Genomic DNA, 8,670 nt, shown 5'->3' on the forward strand with positions numbered 1-8,670 from the left:
CTCAGTGGTCTAAAACAAGCAAGACCGAAGCCAAGTCCACATGCAGCCCCCAGATATGCTGTGTCCTGAGATGCATGGTGCACTTCCTTCCTCTCCAGGGAAAAGCTATAAGAGAGGGGTCTTCAATATTTTGTTCTATGCTGATCTGGTGAGGGGGAGCTATAGTGACTTCCAGCCCTGGGTGGTTCTCTTTCACCCAGGATAGTCACAGAATTCTGTATCCTGGGTCCCCTACGCTTTCTGACACAGGCAGTCTTGAAGCCTGTCTTCTGGACTTGGGGCATTGGCCACATAGTGCATATCTTTCCTTCCCCAGGGAGAAGCTAGAACTGGGGAGTTGGTCCCAACCTGAAGGTTCTTTGGAAGAATAAGTACTTTGAAAAGAGGATTTCCTGAATTTCTCCAACAGCTTCTGTATAACTGGTTTCACACATTACTAGGAGCTGGACCTTTTTAATGACTCTCTGGATTTCTTACAAAGGAAATCTGTACCTGAAATGTTTATGAATCAGTGTGTTCATGGGGGGGCATGGATAGATGGTTCTAGGGCTTCCTTTTCTGTCATATTGCTGAATAGGTAATAGGAATTTATTTTCGGCTTTTCCTTGGGGGATGTATAATCTCTATGAAAGTGAAAGTCACTCAATTGTGTCTGACTCTTTTCAACCCCATGGACTATACAGTCCATGAAATTCTCCAGGGCAGAATACTGGAATGGGTAGCTATTCCTTTCTCCAGGTGATCTTCCCAACCCAGGGATTGAATCCAGGTCTCCCACACTGCAGGCAAATTCTTTACCAGCAGAGCCACGAGGGAAACTCAAAATATATTTTGTCTGCACCACGTGGCATGTGGGATCTTAGTTCCCCGACCAGGGATTGAACTCGGCCCCCTGCATTGGAAGCTCAGAGTCTTAACGACTGGACTGCCAGGGAAGTCAGTAATACCTATAGTGAATGGAAAACTTGAGTAAACATTTGAATCCCTAAGTGACGAAAAACACATATTTGTAAATAAAATCCCTTCAGGTCCCTATTACACCTAGAATGTTTTCCTGAGGAAGTGTCTGATCAAGCTTCTGCCCTGGGATAATTGAGTGTATGACATCATTACACTCACATTAAGTCTTCTGTGGCTTCAGTTCAGTTCAGTTCAGTCGCTCAGTCGTGTCCGCTCTTTGCGACCCCATGAATCGCAACACGCCAGGCCTCCCTGTCCATCACCAACTCCCGGAGTTTACTCAAGCTCATGTTCATCGAGTTCTGTGGCTTACCAAGTGGCAAAGATGACAATAATAAAAATTCAATTTTGCTCAAAAATTATGAGCTGTAGTTCTGAAAGATTTATGGTACATATCAGAAATTAAGTGTAGGCTACATCCTCTTAGAAGCAAAGGAAAGAGTCTCAGAGCCTGAAGTTGCTCTTCCAAGACATGGGGGTAAGAACTCAGATAAGGAAGTTTCATGGTTTGATGGCCTAAGGAAGGTGAGTTTCTGAATTCCACTTATATTAATACCCTCCTTTTGTGATGAGTGTTCAGGGAGCTAAGATAGATGACTTTCTTTTTCATTTTTGTAGTCCTGGGATTCAGTGAAACTGACAGAAGAAGACATTAAAAGATGGGTGCTGGGAAAGTTTAAAGACATTATTTCACTAAGAGAATGCATTATCTCAATCAGTTCCATCATGGACATCTCACTCTTCTGTATTTATGGTTTCTACTTTGTGACATGGAGCAGTAAGTTAATCCCTCCTAGATTCTAGTCCCTTAGTTTTGGTTTAGAAAATCTTGATTCCCCCTCCACCAAGTCTAATCTGTGTTGGAGGTCAGTACCAGGTTGGTGGGGTTGCTGCCACCAGTTTTACTGGTGAAGAGACAGGTCATGTGAAAGAAGAATTGATGAAAGAAAGAAGGGTGACTATGTCCTGGTCCAAACTTCTCCACAATCCAGCAGTCGTTTGCATAGGAAAGCAAAATGCTTCATGCTGTAGGTTAAGTTTTGATACCTTTTGCTCATATAGCTCATAAAGACTAACAAGGGAATGCCCATGTCACTCAGCTTCATGATAATGATAAAATAGACCATGGTCCACATTAGTCAGATCTCAGATCTTGCCAGTGCATGCAACATTCTTTTGAGAACAGATGTGGGAAAGTTGAATTTTTCTCTGCGTAGTTCTTTCTCCTCTGTCCACAGGTTCTCTTAGAGAAGAATGGCTTCTGGAAATGGTTCATTTGGGACTGAATTCCTTCTATTGGGATTAACAGACCAACCAGATCTCCAAGTCCTCTTGTTCTTCCTGTTCCTAGTAACATATAACAGTCACTGTGTTGGGAAACTTGGGCATGATAACTTAAATTGGGATGAATTCACATCTACACACCTCCATGTGCTTTTTCCTCTTTAACTTGTCCTTCATAGATCTCTGTTATTCTTCTGTGTTTACACCAAAAATGCTGGTTACCTTCATATCAAAGAATAATATTATTTCTTATGTGGGGTGCATGACACAACTTTACTTGTGTTTTTTTGCTATTTCTGAAATCTATGTTCTGACATCAATGGCCTATGACACAATGTGGTCATCTGTAACCCACTTTTTTAGAACGTTATCATGTCCCCTAAAGTGTGTTCCAGCCTTTTCCTCGGTTCCTACTTGATGGCATTTTCTGGTGCCATGGCTCACACTCTATGTTGACACTGACTTTCTGTGATGCAAACTGATGATGCGAACATCATCAACCATTTTTTCTGTGACATGCTCCCTCTTCTCAGCTCTCCTGCACAAGTACTCATGTCAATGAGCTGGTACTTTTCATTGTGGTGGACATCAATATCATTGTGCCCAGTCTCACCATCTTTGTCTCTTATGGTCTCATCTTTTCCAGCATCCTCCACATCAAGTCCATGGAAGGAAGATCCAAAGCCCTCAGCACCTGCAGTTCCCACATAATTGCTGTTTCCCTGTTCTTTGGATCAGGTGCATTTGTGTATCTCAAACCATCTTCTGCTGGGTCGAAGGGTGAGGGAAAAATTTCTTCTGTCTTTTATACCTATACCATTCCCTTGCTGTACCCCTTAATTTATAGCTTGAGGAACAAAGACATTATATTTGCTCTAGAAAAAACCCTGAGTATGAGATAGTTTTGATCAAAGAGTATCTGTCTGAGCAGTTGGTTATATGACAAGAAGATTCTGTGCTGCAATTATGTATTATTTATGGCAGCTTTTTAATCCTATTTTTTCCTTAACTTGATAAAGGAAATTTGAGTCTTTTTTATAAGTAATTTCTAGTCTTTTTGGAGTGGGTCTTTTTTTTTTTTTTCTCTCACGATTACCAAAATATCTTCTCTGCCCTTTTTGTTCCTGTTTAGTAATAGCATTAATTAAATCATAACATTGTCTCCATCTTTTTATATCATTGTCACTTCTGAACTCTTTTTCTTTTTCCTTTGGAACATTATGCGTGGTTTACAAATAATGGCATTCTATAACTATAGAGTGACTTTGTATCATCGAGGGTGTTTTTATCTACCGTTTGCTATTAAAAGCATGAATTAAATATTTCTACTCTTTTCATGCTCTTTTCAAGAATGCCAGAGTTTAAAGGTTCTATGGTGACTGTCAAGGATATTCCATTTTACATATATAAATGTTATGCTTCAAGCTTCTTTTCGCAGAGTTTTTTTTTTTTTTTTTAACCTTTGCCCAGTCAATCATAGACATAACAGTTCATCAAACTATATTTATTGTATGCATGGGAAAGTTAACTTTACAAAGAAAACCTGATTTCAAGTTTGCTTCTTTGTAATCTATTTTGCTGTTACTTTCTTCTATTACTTTTATTTAAGTAATGGTAGAATATGAGGAAACACTGCTAATTTCAAAAGTGACTCTGCCTTGTCCCAAGATGATAAATGAATTTCTCTCAATGTGGCTATCACTTTTTAAAGTTATTTTGTAGAAAAATAGCTTGATTGTTCTTTTTGTTGGGACAGAGGAAAACTTTGGGGTTAATATATTGGGGAGCAGATTGGTTCAAACAAGGAAGTTAGTTTTTCTGAAAAAAAAATTTAAAGAATTGAATTTAGAAGGTTTGCAACTATCTGTAATTCAGGAACAGTATGTGAGAAAAAGAATGTGAGAGAAAGGAGCCTAAATCATGCAATATGTCAGGACTGAGACAGACACATGGGCAGTAAATAAGAAGTCCCCTTGGGAGTGGTCATGATACAATTTCAATCTGAATTTATATCCCATTGAGTATCATAAATACATTCCGGTGTCTGTAAAGCCTTGATAAAATTATAATGCACAGTGTCCATAAATTGGTGGTGTTTGGAAATGAAGATGGAAAAGGTATAGCCATGTTTGGGGAAGCAGGTAGAGAGAGGACAGCTCTTCAGGAGATAAAATTGTTGTTCAATAGCTTAAGTCACATCTAACTCTGTGAACCGATGGACTCTAGCCTGCCATGGGATTTTCTAGGCAAGAATACTGGAGTGGGTAGCCACTTCCTTCTCCAGGGGATCTTCCCAACCTGGGGAATTGAACCTTTGTCTCCTGCACTGACAGGCAGATTCTTTACCACTGAGCCACCTGGGAAGCCCCAGGAGATAAAATAGCTAGGGATAACTGGAACTCAGTTTAAGAAAAAGGAATTTAGAACAAAGAATGGTTGATAATGGAAGCTCTTACCTATTGCTTTCTCCATTCTGGAAGGCCCTAGATATATTGTGGAGGTTACATAATTTATTTGGATGATAAAAGCATAATTTACTTGAATTAAAAGAAAAAATAAACTAAACCCACAGGACTGGAGGACTCGGAAATGACTAAATGGCACCTTCTTGTTGGCTTCCACGTGCTATTTCCATTTGGATATTTAGGTATGAAAACCTTGAGCCGCAGTTGGTATAGCAATGAGAAATTAAAGAAATCTAAAAATATTGGATGAATGAACCAAGTTGTGACCAGGACTTCTGGAAAGAATCCTGAATTATTATCATTTTGGGGAAAAAAGGTTAAAAAAGGCAACTCTAAAAATCCTCAACTGAATGTATCAAGTGAGAATTTAAATATTTTCTAGGATGCCTTTGATGATATTCACCATTTGCCACATTCTTAGTCTCAACTCACTGTTTAACTATTTTAAAATTCAGCATAACTGGTTTGTTTGTCTGTTAGTTTTTTGGATGTTGTGATTGTTAAATCCTTCCTTAGTTTAAAAAGACCACTCATTCCCTTCCCCTGATCCCAATATTAACACAATTTATTTTAACTTTACAAGTTCTAATCATGTGAAATATCTGATCTCGGCTGAAGCTTTCTGCTTTTCCCCCTTTCTTTTACGTACTCTTCATTTTGAAAAACTTGTTTTCTTTGCTGAAAGAAAAGTATATATAAGCAGGTATAAATAATATCCAAGTGGTATTTGGAAATCTGTGGACATCACAGAGATGTGTCCACTAGGTTATATGTTCTATCATAATTTGAGGTGGCCACAAGAGTGGCTGAAACCCAGTTACTAATCTTTCATGAACATCAAAATGCAAATGAAATGTGCTTTATTTACAGAAAAAAGAAAGTTTCTGAAAGTAATTTGTCTTTGACTAATTGGAAAAAATTAATAAAATTATTTAAATAGTAATTGTTATAATAAAGAGTGGTGATATTTCTAAGGAGATAACTTAGCAGAGAGTTGGGCAATTTGAACACATTTTAGTTAGAAATAAGTACTGTGTCTATCTATTTGGACTTCTTTCAAAAGAGGGAAATCAAGTTGGGTATTTCACTTGCACAGCATAGCTATTCTTAGTTGTTTTTGCTTTTTTAATGTATGTGAATGGAGCCGATGAGTAACAAGGGAAACTGTTGAAATTATCACAATTGAGAGTCCATCAGGTAAACCATGGAATGTGACTGTACTTATGTCTTAAACAGAGCTGAAAACTCTGGTTTTCTAGTTTTAACAAAAATGGTCCTCTGATTCACAGACCAGAAAGTTCCTAAATTACACCCTGAAAAATGGTAGAGATTAACGACCATTAGTTAAAATGGTAAAGCAGAAAGAGAGTCACAGATGCGGAGAACAAACTTATGGGTACTAAGAAGGGAAGAGGCTTCCCAGGTGGCTCAGACAGGTAAGGAATCATCCTGTAACATGGAAGACCTGGGTTCGATCCCTGAGTAGGGAAGATCCCCTGGAGAGGGAATGGCTATCCACTCCAATATTCTTGCCTGGAGAATCCCTATGGACATAAGAACCTGGTGGGCTACAGCTCATGGGGTCACAGAGAATCCCTTGGACAGAAAGGAGATGAAACCACTCAATCCTAGAGGAAATTAACCCTGAACACTCATTGGAAGGACTGATGCTGAAGCTGAAACTTCAAAACTTTGGCCACTTGATGCAAAGAATGAGCTCATTGGAAAAGACCCTGAATGCTGGGAAAGACTGAGGGCAGGGGGACAAGGGGACGACAGAGGATGAACTGGTTGGATGGCATCATCAACTCAATGGACATGAGTTTGAGCAAACTCTGGGAGATAGTGAAGGATAGGAAAGCCTGGCATGCTATAGTCCATGGGGTCGCAAAGTGTCAGACAAGACTGGGAAACTGAACAACAACAAAAAAAAAGAAGAGGAGGTGGGATGAATTAGGACATTGGGACTGACATATAAACACTACTATGTATAATACAGATAACTAATGAGAACCTTTTGTACAGCACAAAAACCTCTATTCAATTCTCTGTAGTGATGTAAATGGGAAGGAAATTAAAAAAAAAAGAATGATTATAGCAATATCCAATTTAAATATACTTCAAGTCTTTTTACATGTGATTTCAAATTTTCTGCTAGCCAAATTAAAAAGATAAAAGAGAAAGATGTGACATTAATTACAATAATGTTTCCTGTATCTCAATAGACCCAAAATATTATCACTTCATCATGCAACCTATATAAAAATTAGGACATTTTTACCTTTTATTGTACTAAGCCTTCCAAGTGTTCTCAGAACAGCCAAGATCAATGTGGCACTAAATTTTTAATATTAAGAGCCCTTGATCTCTGTTTAGATTTCATTAAATTTACAATTGAAGAGATAGAATCCCATACTCAAGTTGTTCCAAACATGTATCTGGGCTGTCTCTAGTTGTGGCGAGTGAGGGTTGCTCTCAAGTTGTGGCTTGAGAGCTCAGTAGTTGCCGAACTTGGACTCTAGGGCATGGGCTTCAGTTGTTCTGGCCCGAGGGCTCAGTAGTTGTGGTGAATGGACTTAGTTGTACCAGGACATGTGGAATCTTCCTGTATCAGGAATTGTACCCATGTCTACTGCATTGGCAGGTGGATTCTTTACTACTGGACCAACAGGGAAGTCCAATGGCCATACATTTTCTGTCATTTAAAAATAAAATATCTAATTTGGTAACTTTTTCATACTTTTGTAGTTTTATTGAGAAAAAATTGACTGTATACATTTAGTGAAAGTGAAAGTTGATCAGTCATGTCTGACTCTTTGCAACCCCAGGGACTATACAGCCCATGGAATTCTCCAGGCCAGAATGCTGGAGTGGGTAGCTTTTCCCTTCACCAGGGGATCTTCCCAACCCAGGGACTGAACCCAGGTCTCCTGCATTGCAGGTGGGTATTTACCAGCTGAGCCACAATGGAAGCCCAAGAGTACTGGAGTGAGTAGCTTATCACTTCTCCAGCAGATCTTGCTGACCCAGGAATTGAACTGGGGTCTCCTACATTGCAGGCAGATTCTTTACCAACTGAGCTATCAGAGAAGCCCAGTTTTAGGGAACATGGTTCAAGATGGTGACATAGGAAGATCCTGAGCTCACCTCCCTCCATGAATGAAGTGATTCTACAGGTATATATGAAACAATCATATCTGAAAATGATTGGAAAACTTGCTGAGCACTTTCTTCACCTTGTAAGGTGAGAAAAAGGTCACACTGAGGTCAATAGAACAGGCTGAGATACAGTCTCACGATAAACTCTACCCCAGTACAGAAACCAAAAATGGTGAGGATACTCACAAACCTGAGTTTTTTGCACTGTTCAAGTTCTGATATAGAGGAAAATTGTTATTTCAGAACCGTTTAAATTATAAGAAAGCTTTCACCTGAAGACCTAGTGTTCCTTTACTCCTTTAATAAGAATTATTTTCTAGAATGTGTAGAGAATTGATGGATTAGAAAATCTCAGAGGGAATATTTTTCCTATAAGTGAGTCATTGATAGGCCAGTTTATTGGGATTCCCTGGTAGCCCAGCTGGTAAAGAATCCAAATGCAATGCAGGGGAAACTGATTCTATTCCTGGATCAAGAAGATCCCCTGGAGAAGGGATAAGCTACCCACTCCAGCATTCTTGGGCTTCCCTGGTTTCTCAGAGGGTAGAATCCATCTGCAATGAGGGACACATGGGTTCGATCCCGGGGTTGGGAAAATCCCCTGGAGGAGGGCATGGCAACCCACTCCAGTATTCTTCCCAGGAGAATCCCCATGGACATAGGAGCCTGGCAGGTTACAGTCCATGGGGTCACAAAGAGTTGGACAGACTGAGCAAGTATGCACAGCGCCAGCACTGATTGGCTAGGACTCATTTCTGAATCATATTGTCCAGAAAAGCAATTGCTCATTGCCCTTACACCC

At 39.5% G+C, this 8,670-nt stretch overlaps 1 pseudogene; it reads left to right on the top strand.

Moving 5' to 3' along the window:
• The first annotated feature begins 2,365 nt into the window (after nucleotides 1-2,365).
• Nucleotides 2,366-3,146, top strand: LOC133068091 (olfactory receptor 8B3-like; annotated as a pseudogene).
• Nucleotides 3,147-8,670: the final 5,524 nt, after the last annotated feature.

The sequence above is a fragment of the Dama dama genome, chromosome 2, assembly GCF_033118175.1.
Source record: "Dama dama isolate Ldn47 chromosome 2, ASM3311817v1, whole genome shotgun sequence".
Taxonomy (NCBI): Eukaryota; Metazoa; Chordata; class Mammalia; order Artiodactyla; family Cervidae; genus Dama; species Dama dama.